We start from the raw sequence: 16,006 nt of genomic DNA, 5'->3' as shown, positions 1-16,006 counted from the left end.
TGGATATTGGAGAGCACTAACAGCCTCTACCACAGTTTGCAAGAGCTTTGTTGAGGGAATTATAAAATGTTTTTAAGAGATATTAATCATCCACAATGCTGGTCTCAGTGACTGCTTTTACTGGGCAATGGTTTACAAATGTTTTCAACCTCAGTGGTACATTTCTCAGGGCTAGTTTGATGCCCAAGTTTCTCTCTCCACCCTCAGTGTCCATGATCAGTAATGTCTTCCATTTCCCCTGCAACTGTGTCCATCCCCCAAAACGTGAGGGCGGAGAGGCAGGCAGGGATTGGAATTAGAAAATGGACAGGATGTCAGTAACAGAGGCAGGGAATGAACATGAGATTCATACTGCCTCATATTTTCATTTCCTCATGTACTATTACCGCCTTAAAAAATAAGCATCAGTGGCCAGGCACGGTGGCTCATGCCTGTAGTCTCAGCACTTTGGGAGGCCAAGGCGGGCAGATCACCGGAAGTCAGGAGTTCAAGACCAGCCTGGCTAGCATGGTGAAACTCCATCTCTACTAAAAATATAAAAATTAGCTGGGCAGGGTGGCACACGCCTGTAATCCCAGCTACTCAGGAGGCTGAGGCAGGAGAATCACTTGAACCCCGGAGGCGGAGGTTGCAGTAAGCCTAGATCGTGCCAATTCACTCCAGCCTAGGTGACAGAGCGAGAGACTCCGTCAAAAAAAAAAAAAAAAGCATCAGTATGCAATCATTTTTACAATCAGAAAAAAAATGAAGTTATTGTAACTGAAAAATTAATGAGGAATTAATCTGGGAAAAATCTATGATAAAAAATATTTCTGGCCAGGCGCGGTAGCTCACACCTGTAATCCCAGCACTTAGGAAGGCCAAGGCAGGTGGATCACTTGAGGCCAGGAGTTCGAGACCAGCCTGGCCCACATAGTGAAACCCTGTCTCTAATAAATATAAAAAATTATCCGGGGATAGCAGTGCACACCTGTAATCCCAGCTACTCATTAGGCTGAGGCAGGAGAATCGCTTGAACCTAGGAGGTGGAGTTTGCAGTGAGCCAAAATCGCACCTCTGCACTCTAGCCTGGGTAAGAGTGAGGGAGACTCAGTCTAAAAAAAAAAAAAGAAAAAACAAAGTCCAACTTAAGAGGGAGGAAGTGACTTAGCACAATTACGTTTTATGAATGTATTGCTTTTCTGCACAAGAAGAGTTTATAAACATGCTAAGGTATTTGATAAGGTAATTGGTAAGGTTTTTGATAAAGTATTTAGAAAGATTAGACTGAATCCTTCTAAACAATGAAATTTAACTCTGGGCAAAGGGAAGAGCTGTGAGACTGATGCTGCAAGGTATGAGGAATGCAGAGATGGTCCTATCCTTTCTGCCCAGTCAAGATCGGGGGAGCGTGCTGCCCCCATCTCCTCTCATATTTCAGAACGTCTCATTTACTGCATATGGGCACCTGACTCTTGCTCACTCCAAAAATATACCTGGACAGATGACCAAGGTGGTGACCTGAGTAAATGCTTTTGGATCCTTCCCTCCTCCCTCTCCTAAATTTCCACAGGGGTAACCCAGCCCCAGCAGAGAAGGGAGCACTGCTCCTGCCACTGGAAACCAGAACTCATGCCTTCTAGAGCCTTGCAGCTGAGCGTGTCCATGAGGCCTGGAGAAGTGATTGCTGGGGGAGTGTCCCTAGCCATCCCCCTGCTCTCTGCCCTTATTCACAGTGCCTGAGTGCTGCCTCCCACCTATAATGAGCAGTGCAGTCTGGTGGGGCTTTCATGCCCAAAATCTGCATCTCCAGGGAATCTAGGGAACCTAGCCTTACTGCAGGGTTGCTGCCTTCCAGTCACCTTCCTCCCTAGTGGCCCTCAGCCAGGTTAAGGACAGTGTCCAAGAAACTCTCACCTACTGACCATACTGATTAACCTAGACCAGGTGTTCTCAACTGGACAAGTCTATAAATTCCTGGAAATTGTATACAAGGTTGTGTACTGGGAGTGAGGGGAAGGTGCATATAAGTTTTCCAGGTGAGAGTCTATAAGCTATAATTATTAACATGCTTTTAATGGGAAGTATAACCCTAAATATATTAAAAACCACTGGCCCAGAAGGTCTGTGTTTACATTTGTTCTAAATAGGATGATTTTCATTTTTTAATAGTAAAACTAATATAGTCATTGTAAAAATGTCAATGCAGAAATGTATTCATTCATTCACTTAATAAGTCTCTATTCAGCACCTATGTAAGGCATTGAGAATACAATGATAGGAAAAACAGACTAGGTCTTTGTATTCATGAAGCTCACAGATTAGTGGGGTATATACATTAATCAAATAATCACATGAGTGTACGGATAATTATAATTCCACATAAATACAAAGAAGGAATGGAACACAGGTATGTATATGAGTATATAGCTGCAGATCAAGACATACTCTGAGGGGCTAAAAAGGGAACAAATAAAACTTCCCTAAGGAAGTAAAATTTGAGAGGAAATAAGGAAAAGTATAATTACTAGGCAAAGAGTATAATATAAATGTCTTGTAATCATACATCCTGCAGAATGCCATAGCTAACACATATGTGTAATTGGAATAAATCACAGTCCACAAACCCAAGTGTATAAAACATCTAGCTTTTATTTTCTATAGCAATACTTATAATTTACATTTTGTCTTCTCCTCCCATTGTGGTGCTGAAATGGAATCAATTTAGGATCTGCTGCATTTTCTGTGGTGTGTCTAAGATCAAAGATGCTTACAAAGCACCTTAGAGTTGTTGGAAGAGGTCCACATGATTCTAGTAATATTGCTCTACGTAATTCACCATTCTCATTCCTTCCTCATGACCTCTTCAGATATTGTAGCTCTCTATTTTGCTTGTGTCGACCTTGAATGATCAATATTTTCTGTGTTGCTTCCCTGCCTTTGCTATGCTGAGATACAGAAAACTTCGTTAGACTCTATACTATATGTCTGGAAGCAATATAAAGCAGCAATGCTTCAGGTATCTCTTAACAGGTATGACAGGTCACCTACATAATTTAATCCAACAAAACTGTCCAACGAACTTCCAGTCAACAGCAGACTGAACTGACTTGGAAAGCTTCCCCCTTCCCACTCGAAACTCACAGATATGATAGAATGCTCACCTTCTGTAAAAACAGTAATATAGTCAAGTTCATCATCATAAAATGGAAATCTCCAAGAAACAAAGAAGGAGCTAGCAAGGAGCTGGAGATAAAGACAGATGACTATCGGCTTTAAGATCTAGAGACCAGGATTTAATCCCACATAGGGACAGAAAACAATGCCTCTAGGCAGTGGAAGATGGGAAGCTGGTACTGAGCTCCAATCTAAATCTAGACCCCCACAGAAACACAACCAGTACATGAAATGATAACTAGAAAACTTTATCCCACAGCAAACATACATGAGAAGAAAGCTCATCTTTTATGTGAGGTCATGGGTGGATACAGAGCCCCCTGGGAGCAATCAAAATCCAGGCCAGCTCCATTCATAGGCCGAATTCATAATCTGTACATGTGAGAGAATTCAAAGGACATACACTAATATAAAAATTAATCTGGAACTGGTGAAACTTTTATAGCCTTAACAGAGACAAAGGGAAGGAGAAAATTAGGACATTCAGATATAGATCTCAATAAATCACCCAGAATGCAGCACACAAAGATAAAACAGTACAAAATATGAGAAGCTAGAAGACATGGCAGAAAAAGGGAAAGTTTCAAAATATACCTAGAATGAAGTCCATAAAGAGAGTCTAGAGAGAATGAGGAAAGGACAATATTTGAAGAGATAGTGGCATGAATTTTTCAACAACTGATGCTAGACATGAATCCTTGAGCAGCATAAATAGAAGTAAAGCCATAGCTTGATACATCTTAGGGAAGAGCACCAACTATACCTAACACTATATTTTCATGTGTTTAGGCTTTGGGAAATCAAAAAGACCTTCCATAAACCTTTCCTGAAGCAAGGAATGGGAAAATGGAAAAGTAAGAAATATTGTGGGAAACAGAAGAACATAAGTTTATAAAATATACTATTCTGTCATATATGCACATGTGTAAATATTTACAATCTCTAGTGAAATGGTAAATCTTTTTTTAAGAAAAAGTAAGAAACTGTCTTCAAGGAAAGGGGGATATAGCACTCTTTCCAGGATTCCAGTCAGAGGGTACGTGACAATGTTTAACAGTTTTCTGTATCTGTCATCCCATTCCTTTGTAAATCATTGCACATTTTCTTCCTTCTGACTATTCAGAGGCTTCTTTTGGGACATATACAAAATGATCCCATTGAGAAATGGTATCAGCTGTTAGTCAAGCCACAATCTCTACCCAGCTTAATTGTCCTGCTTTCTCCTGACACCAAATTCTGAGGATAGTTATTTTAAAGCCACAGCTAAGGTAATCAACATACAATAATGGTAGCTGGAGCAATGTGCTAATGTGAAATATCAGAGATGGATGGGCATGGTGGCTGACACCTGTAAACCCAGCACTTTGGGAAGCCGAGATGGGTGGATCACCTGAGGTCAGGAGTTCGAGACCAGCCTGGCCAACATGGTGAAACCCTGTCTCTACTAAAAATACGAAAATTAGCTGGGCGTAGTGGCGGGCCCCTGTAATCCCAGCTACTCGGGAAGCTGAGGCAGGAGAATCGGTTGAACCTAGGAGGCAGAGGTTGCAGTGAGCTGAGATCACGCCATTGCACTCCAGCCTGGGCAACAAGAGAGAAACTTCATTTCAAAAAATAAAAAGAAAGAAAAGAAAAAAGAAAAATCAGAGACTTGGAAGGGATGGGGAAGACAAATTGAGAGAGTAAGTAAATTATGCACTACAGTCTAAAGATACTTTCTTAAAATCTTTAATCCATCACTTAGGTAGGCCTCTCTAGGTATGTCTAAGAAATAGTATATGAAGCAAAATGTTGATACAGTGAAGAAATACAGAATCACAAAATTGATTTCAATCAATCCCAGTTTTGCCTATCCCCCAAAAGACCTTCCTTGGAGTTTTCCATTCTCCAAATTTCTCCAGTCCCTTGTGGTATTTTCATAGGTGACAATTCATATCCATTGTCTGCTCATTTCAAAATTTATATTATTTCTGACTGAAATAGAACTATAGAAAGAGTCAAATATCATATTTAGCAAAAAGCAATAACAACACTGGAAGAAATAAAATTAAAACAGGAAAAATAATTTCTGGAATTGAGAAACATGATTTTCAAATTTAAAAACTCACACTAAATGAAAGAGATAATGTCACTGTTGAAAATTGAATAAGCAGCCAAGGTGAAAATTTAAACAATAAATGAAAATGATGAAGGAAAAGATAAATCTTGGAGGATGGATCCAAAAGGCCCAACACATTAATGAATTTCTAGGACGAGGAAGAGAAACAGATGGAGAAGTGATAGGTAAAGAAATTATGAAGAAAAATTTCCCTAATCAAGGAAAATCTTGAGGTTGAACAATAAAAAGATATCCCAAGTTCCAGACACCATTAGTTTTTAAAAGTTCAAATGCCTAGAAGTATCATTATAAAATTCATAAATTCCAATCATAGAGAGTATTATAAAAAAGAAGTTACATAAAAAGGGAAAATATCTGACAGGTAAATTATTTTTACTTGCCATCCTGGAGGTAAGAAAACAAGGAAATAACATCCACACACTACTAAAAGGAAAGAGTCGTAACCCCAAAACTGTGTGCCCAACCTAGATAATCATTACAAGTCAAGGTGAAGTAAGATATATTCAAGCATGCAAAGATTCAGAGAGAATACAATCCATGTCTAAATTATCACAGGTAGCATTTATTGAGCACTTAGTACTTGTCAGGTGCTGCTGTAAGCACTTTACATATCTTTACATATCAGCTCAGCAACCTTATGAGATAATCCAATTCTTAACTTCATTTTCACATAAATTTAGATAGACAGTGGTTTAAAACTCACCCAAGAAAATACAGCTTTTAAATAAATAGCTTCTAACTCAGCCACTGTCATTCTGAGATCACAAATTTAACCACTATGTATTGAATGCTACTTGGACTTTGTATAAATGTTTCTAAAGGTTTCCTATTTTTGGAGTCAGGGAGCAGTGGGAAAATAAGGTGCCTCAGCAGGTGGTATAATTATCTCATTTGGATTCAACAGTAGAGAAACATTGTTTGATTTTGAGTGCTAGCATTCATGCAATGAAGTGTGTAGAAAAGCATAGTAAATTTTCCACATTCACAATATAATGAATGTGTAAGAATAGAAGTTTGAATAAACTAAAAAAAAAATTAGAGAAAGGAAATGGGGGCTCGACAAAATAAAATTAATAGTAAAAATAATAGGAACATAAAATGAAGAGAATAAAATCAAGAGTATTAACTGTTGCACTAAAGGTAAAAGGGCACAGACCATGATAGTGAATTAAAAATCCAACTATATGTACTTTACAAGAAACACACCTACAACATAGCAAAAAAGAAACGTTGAAACAAATCAATGGGTGAGGAGATATCAGGCATAAGCAAGCAAAAAGAAAACATGGTTGAAAATATTAATATAAGCCAAAGGAAGCGCTAAAAAACAATTTAAATCATTATTTGTATGAATAAAAATGGCACAACTAAAGAAATTATAAGTAATACTCTTGTATGTACCAAACAGCATTGCAACTAAACAGATAAAGCAAAAACTGTTAGAATTACAAGGAGAACTTTAATACACCTCTATCGGAATTTGACCAACCCATTAGATGAAAAGATAATCAAAGACATAGAGGATCTAAATAATCAACCAACGATATTAACTCAATAGAAAGAAATTTGCATGATATAAGGAGAGAATGTGCATCTTTTTTCTTACATGTATAAAACTTTTAAGAAATCGATCACGTCCTCAAAAACATAAAAATACATTAATAAATTCTAAAAAGAAGAGAATATATAGGCATATCCTCATAACAAAATAAAATTAGAAATAAATAATAAAAATGACCATAGTAATTGCCTGATAATATAGCAATATTCTCCAAAATAACCCCTACGTCAAAAAGAAAATTAAAAATAAAATTGCAAGTTATATGGAAAGCAAAGAAAAAGAGAACACATCATATCAAACTCTACTGTGGCATGGCTAAAGATATATCCAGAGAAAAACCCATAATCATGATTACCATTATTATTCAATAAAACCATAAATAAAAGAAATACACACTCTTCTTGAATAAATTAGAAAGCACGACAGAAATAATCCAAAGACAGTAGAAGAAATTAGTAAAATTAAAGTTTAAAATAATGACCAAAAAAAGCCAATTGTAAAAGTGATAAATAGTGCTCGCTTCGGCAGCACATATACTAAAATTGTAACGATACAGAGAAGATTAGCATGGCCCCTGCGCAAGGATGACACGCAAATTCGTGAAGCATTCCATATATTTTTGAACAATGAGAACACATGGACACAGGGAAGGGAACATCACACCAGGTCCTGTTAGGGGGTGGGGGGCTAGGGGAGGGATAACATAAGGAGAAATACCTAATGTAGGTGACAGGTTGATGGGTGCAGCAAACCACCATGGCACGTGTATACCTATGTAACAAAACTGCAGATTCTGCACATGTAACCTAGAACTTAAAGTGTAATTTAAAAAGTGATAAAAAGGTTTTTTTCAAATCACCAATAAAATACATAAACATCAGGAGTATGACTAAGAAAACACAGGGAAAGCAAAAGCATACAAATTATGATTAAAGGGTTGAACCACACAAATAGATGTGATTATTATAAATCACATGAGTAATTTATTATTATATTAGAATTATTATTATTAAATTTTACACACAAACATATGACATCAAAATTGAAAATCTAAAGATAACATATAATTTCCTAATAGAATAGAAGTTACCAACATTAACTCAAGAAATAGAAAATTTGACTAGAACAATTACTACAGATGAGATTGGAAATGTGTTTGTAGATTTACCATTGTAAAACCAACCAAAAGAAATAGTTTTGCAGTTGGGTTCTAACTAACCTTTAAGGAAAAGATAATACCAATGTTATCTAAACTCTACCAGAAAACAGGAAAAAATGGAAAGTTCACTAATGATTTTATAAAGCTAGCAAAGCTGAGACCAAAATCTGTTAAAGGTAGTACATAAAAAAACTATAAGCAGTTATCAATGATAAATATAAAAAACAATAAAATATTAACAAACTCTAAAATATGTAGACAAATAGATCTCAGAAGTATAGCAAGAAAAAAACTATACTATTACCTGATAGGGATAGATCCACAAAGGCAAAAATAAATAGTCAAACACCAAATTCTGTTTTGTTTTGTTTTGTTTTGTTTTGTTTTGTTTTGTTTTTGTTTTTGAGACAGGTCTCACTCTGTCGCCCAAGCTAGAGTTCAATGGCACAATCACGGCTCACTGTAGCCTCGACCTGTCAGGCTCAGGTGATCCTCCCACCTCAGCTTCCCAGATAGCAGGGACTACAGGCTCAATTCTCTTTTCTAAAAAAGCTTTTTTTCTATGTGTGTTTTGAGACAGATAGTGTCTTCTTTTCCCCAGGAATTCTATCAATATAATTAATTACATAAAAAATTTGGGAAGGCCAAGGTGGGTGGATCACCTGAGGTCGGCAGTTCAAGGCCAGCCTGACCAACATGAAGAAACCCCATCTCTACTAAAAATACAAAATTAGCCGGGCATGGTGGCGCATGCCTGTAATCCCAGCTACTCAGGAAGCTGAGGCAGGAGAATTGCTTGAACCCGGGAGGTGGAGGTTGCCATGAGCTGGGATCGCACCATTGTACTCCAGCCTGGGTGACAAAAGCGAAGCTCTATCTCCAAAAAAAAATAAATAAATAAATAAAGGAGAAAAAGTGCATGATTCTGTTAATAGATGTTGAAAAGCCACTAGGGAAAAAATCAGCAGCTAATCCTAACAGACACTAATAGAAATAGAAGGGAATGACTTAAATATTAAAAGCACTTTTTACCAACAATCAACAGCAATCCTCATTCAAACCATGAAATGCCAAAGTAATTCCCACTAAAACCAGAAACAAGTCACTGTACTCACAATTTCCGTTTTTATTCAAGTGTTTTTTGAGATTATAACTATTGCAATAAGATAAGAAATAATTAGTGTAAAATTGGGAAAAGATAAAATTAATTTATATTTACAACTGATAATGATTGTATTTTTCTAAAAAACAAGGGACTATTTAAAAATTAGAAAGTCAATCAGCAAATTAGAAAAGGTGGTGAAACATAATATATTTTTTAAATCAACAGCTTTTCTCTATTCTAGCAAGTTTTTAGAGACTATTACACTATAGAGCCCATGTGTCAACATTATTCTTTTATTTCTTTTGATTAAAAGAACATGTATCACTCTTAAATGGCTATCATCTATCTATCAAACTCATCGAACTAGTGCATAGAATGATTGCATCAATTGCTAGTTCAACCGATTGTAACAGTCTCAATGTCCCTCTGATACTTATTTTATTTTTTATTACACTATTATATGATTTACTATTTTTTCCATTTGTACCCAAGTTTATTTTATAAATTTAAACTGTATTTCACCATGTTTGATAAGCATATTACTTTATCTTGTAAGTGTCCACCAAAATGTCTTAACTCATAGTGCCTAAACCCTCTATATCTGACAATTCAATGCTTCAAAAAGATCAGTTTCTTATCTTTGGTTCCAAGCACACATGATAATATATAATAACTGTCTTGTTGGAAGACTGGAATAGCCAGTAGACTTTCAAACTCTCAAGTACACTGATTAGATTACTCATTGTCATATGTCCTAGGACAACATTAAGGTTTTTTTTTGAAAATTTAATTTTTGTTTTTATTTTTGGGGATACATAGTAAGTGTGTATATTATGGGATAAATGTAATGTTTTGATACAGGCATGCAATGTGAAATAAGCACATCATGGAGAATGAGGCATCCATCCCCTCAAGCATTTATCCTTTAAGTTACAAGCAATCCAATTACACTCTTTGAGTTATTTTAGAATGTACAATTAAGTTATTATTGACTATAGTTGGAAAAACCTAAGATTGCTTTCAATGAAGTGTTGTCACATTCACTTAGGCCACTTATTATACTACCTTTTACAAACTGTGACAATTTGTGTATTTGAAGACAATATAAAAATTATTTTAAAATCGTGGGGTGGAAAAGGCCTAAACACAACCCCAAACCTAGAAGCCATAAAGGGAAAGGCTGAGGGATATGACTACATGAAAATGTAGATCATCTACAGAGAATGACACCATGAACACAGTTAAATGAGGTAAGATATGCATGGCAGAATACATGTGATGTATTTTAAGTGAAAAAAATGGTTACAGAATAGAACACTATATGGACTATGAGTTCATTTTCTGTTAAAAATGTGAGTATGTATAATATCTATTTATGTATATGCATAGAAAACATCAGATTGGTAACAGTAGGTAACTCTGTGTAGATGGATGGAAATAGGGCAATTTGCATATTTTACTTTATATATTTACCTGTTTTAATTTTTAATAAGCATTTGTTATTTCTATGGTCTAAGAAAACACAATAAAGAAGATTAAAATACAGCTCATTGTGAAAAATAATCTCTCAGAGTGCTGGTAACTCCCAAATCCATCTCCAAGTGGTAGTCAAATGGCTAGTTCAAGGCAAAATCCTGTCCTCCGATGCAGAGGCTATAATATGGTCTTTGTTCCCAGATGCTAATTTTTTCTCTTTCTACGCTGAAACATATATATATTTCTGAGACTTCTATCAGTAGTTTAAAAATAGCTGAAAAACAGGTATGAGCTGAGAGGCATAAAAACAATTTTTTTTTGGAATAGCTGAAAAACAATTCCAGGGTCTTAGTAATACCATAGTATTTCTCCAGTTATAACCATAGCCACCTAAACAAATGTGATTTTTATGTGGCATATATTTATAAACATTCACAAGTTATGATATTCATAAGGGTTTACCTTTATATTAGAAGAAAAGCAGCCAGAATTCATTGAATTTTCATGACTGACATGGTGCTATTTAGCACTTCCAATATTTGGCTATAGATTACATGGACCAACTTAAGAAGAGGTGATGATTGATGATGATTAATAACTGATTTTAAAGAATCATTCTCCAAGTCCATTTGAATGGATTGAAGATTTATAAAATACTTTAAATATTGCTTGTTTTATTCAGTCTTCTTTATATTCTATCATTTCTAATATCAAAAAGAGAGTCCATTTGAACACATTTTAAATGATGGAAGATAATAAAAATCAAAAGTTTTGTTTTATGACTTCATTTCATTCAGTCTGGATTTTCATTATAGCTTATTGTAAGGGGGCCACAAAAATTAACATGAAGATAGTCAAAATCGCAATCTAGTGAACAGAGGACTGAAAATGGAAAAAATAAAGAAGGAACAATTTTGCTCAGGTTTCAAAAACATTTAGTAACTAGGTATCATTTCCCATTAAAAAAAAAAAAATCTAGGCTGGGCGCGGTGGCTCACGCCTGTAAGCCCAGGACTTCGGGAGGCCGAGGTGGGTGGATCACGAGGTCAGGAGATCGAGACCATCCTGGCTAACACGGTGAAACCCCGTCTCTACTAAAAATACGAAAAAAATTAGCCGGGCATGGTGGTGGGCACCTGCAGTCCCAGCTACTCGGTAGGCTGAGGCAGGAGAATGGCGTGAACCTGGGAGGTGGATCTTGCAGTGAGCCGAGATCACACCACTGCACTCCAGCCTGGGCAACAGAGCAAGACTCTGTCTAAAAAAAAAAAAAAAAATCTAGAAAAGAAAGAAATTAATCAACATGTATGGGAGAATGCATTGCAAATACTACAGTTTCCTCCTGCCGTAAGAACATATATTTTTCAGAAAACAGGAAAAAACTCCACAACATTGGTCTGGGCAATGATTTCTTGGACTTGACTCCCAAAGCACAAGAAACAACAGCAGAAAAAGGCGAATGGGATTGTATCCGACTAAAATGTTTCTGAACAACAAAGGAAACAATTAACAGAGCAAAGAGATAACCCACAGATTGGGAGAAGTTATTTGCAAATCACATATCTGGTAAGGGGCTAATATCCAAAATATATAAGGAACTCAAACAACTCAATACTAAGAAAACAAACAACCCAATTAAAAAACGGGCAAAGGATCTGAAAAGACATTTCTCAAAAGAGACAAATGGCCAACAGATATGTGAAAAAAATGCTCAACATCTTTAATCATCTGGAAATGCAAATTAAACCACAATGAGATATCACCTCACACCTGTTAGGGATAGCTATTATCAAAAAGATAAAAGACAATCTTTTTTGGTAAGAATGTCGAGAATATGAAATCCTCAAACATTGTTGGTGGGAATGTAAATTAGTACAGCCATTTTGGAAAACAGTATGGAGGCCCCTCAAAAAACTAAAATTTTAATTACCATATTATCCAGCAATCCCACTTCTGCATATATATTCAAAGTAATTGAAATCAGTATATCAAAGAGATATCTTTACTCCCATGTTCATTGCAGCATTATTCACAATAGCCAAGACGTGGAATCAACCTAAGTGTCCGTCATTGGATGGATAAAGAAAATGTGGCACATGCAAATGGAAATACAAAGGAAACAATTCAGCCTTTAAAAAGAAGAAAATTCTAGCCAGCCAGGTGTACTGGCACTGGCCTGTAGTCCTAGCTAATTCAGAGGCTGGGGTGGGGGGATCTCTTGAGCCCAGGAGTTTGATACCAGCATGGGCAACGTAATAAGACTCATGTCTCATGTCTCTTAAAAAAAAAAAGAAGGAAAATTTGTCAGTTGCGACATTTGCAATAACATGTGTTAATCTAGAAAACATTGTACTAGGTGAAATAAGTCAGGCACAAAAAGACAAATAATGCATGATCTCACTTATATGTGGAATCTTAACAAGTCGTATTCATAGAAGTAGAGTAGAATGGTAGTTACCAGGGGATGGGGGTAAGGGGAGGCACAAGGAAGGGAGAGGTGTTTCTTAAAGGGTGCAAAGTTTCAGTTAGACGAAAGGATTAAGTTCTAGTAGTCTATTTCACTGCATGGGGACTATACTTAATAACAACATATTGTATATTCCAAAATTGCTTAAAAAGTGGATTTTAAATGTTCCCACCACAAATGATTAGTATGTAAGTTGTTGTATATGTTAATTGGCCTGTTTTAATCATTCCACAATGTATTCATGTGTCATAACGTGACACTGTACTCCATAAATACATACTTTTTATTATTTGTCATTTTTAAAAAATATAATTTAAAAAAGTAATCACACTGCTAAAAAAAAGTATTTTTCTCTTAAACTCTGTTTGATAGCCAATTTGATCATATATGTTAATAGTCATAAAACTACCACCCACTGATGCTCTGCCTCTGCTAAAGGAGGATCTGGGCAGACAAAATTTATAATTGTGTCCAGGGAGAAATGTGCTGCATCTCTTGAATACAAGAACTGGATTTCAGCAATAACTTTATCCTCACAGCGGAGATGGAGCCACCAGGTTCTCCTAATTTGAGGGCACCCTGTTAGAATAAAGTTACCTCTCTGATAAGGCTTCTTTCACTCCCTTCTCCCCTCTCCCTTCTCTCCCACCTATCCCCTAAAGCATACGTTGCCTAAGCCCTTAGCACAATACCTGAGAGGGCCCCAGTGGAGAGGGTCAAGCACTGAGCTATGCCACTCAGATAAGTAAATATTACTTATCCTGCTAATACCACACCCTCAGGGCAGGGCAGATCAGGGACTCCAGGATGGTGGTGACATGGCTCTGGCTTAAAAGCAAGAAAGAGCCATGGTTTAAACAGAAAAACCAGAAAACATCTTCAGCCTGGGATGTGATGCAAAATAAATGTAAAAAGCTAGCATTGAAAATAGTGTGAATCATTATCTAAAAGGCCATTCTCAGGGGAACTTAGCAAAGAAATTAATGAAAGAGAGCCATAAACATAAAATTTGCCTGAACCACATCAATTTGCTAAGCCTACACTTGGAATCTCTTTTGAAAAAAGACAGGTAAAATGTGAATTTTTCAAAAAAGAAAATCCATTTCCTGAGCCTTGAAATATTATGTATATTGGCTGACAATTTACAACAGAACAACACTCCACTTTTGTAAAATCGCCTTTGAACATGTTTGCACTGGGATAGATCCACTTATATTCCTGAAACTGTTAGATGAGAACAAAACCAAAATAGCAGGACATCCTCTGAGTTTCTGGTTTCCTTGGTTTCCCAGAAGCTGCCATCCTTTCTAAAGAGAAGACACTGCCTCCTTCATGCGCCAATGGGCTGCCACAATCAGCTACAATGCTAGAACTCTGCCCCTTCCAAAAGGATTGAGAGTGACAACCTCCCATGTGAAAACATTGGGACATCAACGTGTGACCTGGCTGCCTGGACCAGGCAGTCACACATCTATCTCATACACCTTTCCCAGACTCTGGGTTCAGTCTAAATAAGACCAGGTGCAGGACATCAAAAATTCATGCAGTGCACATGTGGCCATGCCAAGCTAAGACTAGTTCCTTCTCAGTCTCTTTTTGTCCAACAAAGGTTCCAAAAATTCTTGGCATCCAGTCACACCCCTGGTCAACTTATGACCAGAGCAAAAACAGTTATTATTCTGTATTAAATGCCCACTGATACATGGCATGGTGTCATGGGAATTGAAGAGTCAGAGAAGCCCAGAGAGGCTACCACCCATGATCTCCCAGAAGGAGAAAATAAAGAAAAGTAGGAGGAAGGAAGTGGAAAGAAGAATGAGAAGGAACAAAGGAATGGGGAAAGGAGCAGATGGGTGCTAGTCAGGCCTGTACCTGCCTCACTGGGGCTTTTTACTACTCGAGTTAGCTTCATTTTCACCCCAGGTGTAAAAGTCGCTCCGCATCTCAAGTTCAACATGGCTTGATCTGGATTTTTGTTAGATGTTCAAGCTACACATCTGGGTCAAGGCACAAGTTTGTACTCATCAACTCTATTTTTTCAAGTATTATAACTCCAATGAATATTATTCTTTTTTGAGGAAAAAGGTTTTAAATCAGGCACTGAAAATTTTTTGATAGTATGATCCAATTTTGTGTAAAGAATATATATGAATAGTAAAAGTGTCTGGAAGGGTATACATTGTTTCAATTCTGTGCTTCTCTCCCCAGCTGCCCATAGTCCCTTACAGTTCTTTTGCAGCCCTTCACTCTGACTCTGCACCTTATCTCTGAAGGGCCACATCTACTTCCATGTGCTCCATTATCATCCATCCTCCAATGACTCTCAAATCCTTATTTGCAGCCTGTTCATCTCCTCTGAGCACCAGATCAATACATTCAAATGACAATAGAATATCCCCATCTGAGTGTCACACAGGTACATCAAATTGAATTTATTTTAAAGGAATTAATCCTCCCCACCCCATCTCCCCACAAATCTTTCTCTCACCTAACAATAGGAACAAGAAAAAACGTTACTTCACTTTTCCATCACCCCACCTTTAAAACTGGTGTTAAATGAGTTTCTACATATGCATGATTTAGTAGGCTTACCATACCCAGCAACTTTAAGCCAACCTGGTTTTGTCTCTACTACAAATATTACAGTACATACAGGGAAACCTGGGTATAAAACCAGGTAAGTGAATAGAGGACTTTACCCTTTCCTGGCCTCATATATAAAGCAGGATAACATCCCCCAAACAACTAGAAATATATCGCAGAGGCTGATGTGATCACGGCTGAGGAAACATTTTGGATTTTTTGAAAAGAAAGAAAACTCTACTCCTGTGAGAAATTATTTTAACAGTTGCCTTGCAGGAATGACAGAACTTTACACAGTAGTCACTTAATAAATGTTAACCTTTATTGTTACTATTATTTATTAAATGACACTAAAACATGGCAGAATGCCCCAGCAAAAC

At 36.8% G+C, this 16,006-nt stretch overlaps 1 non-coding gene across 1 annotated transcript; it reads left to right on the top strand.

The window, feature by feature from the left end:
- Positions 1–7,348: 7,348 nt before the first annotated feature.
- On the top strand, positions 7,349–7,455 carry LOC116812425 (U6 spliceosomal RNA). The gene has a single exon (XR_004370704.1). It is a non-coding gene; the product is annotated as a U6 spliceosomal RNA (small nuclear RNA).
- The last annotated feature ends 8,551 nt before the right edge of the window (positions 7,456–16,006 follow it).

This window comes from Hylobates moloch, unplaced genomic scaffold, assembly GCF_009828535.3.
Source record: "Hylobates moloch isolate HMO894 unplaced genomic scaffold, HMol_V3 SCAFFOLD_7, whole genome shotgun sequence".
NCBI classification, from domain to species: domain Eukaryota; kingdom Metazoa; phylum Chordata; class Mammalia; order Primates; family Hylobatidae; genus Hylobates; species Hylobates moloch.
The sequence above is the reverse complement of the archived record's forward strand: the minus strand, read 5'-3'. Positions and strand labels throughout refer to the sequence as shown.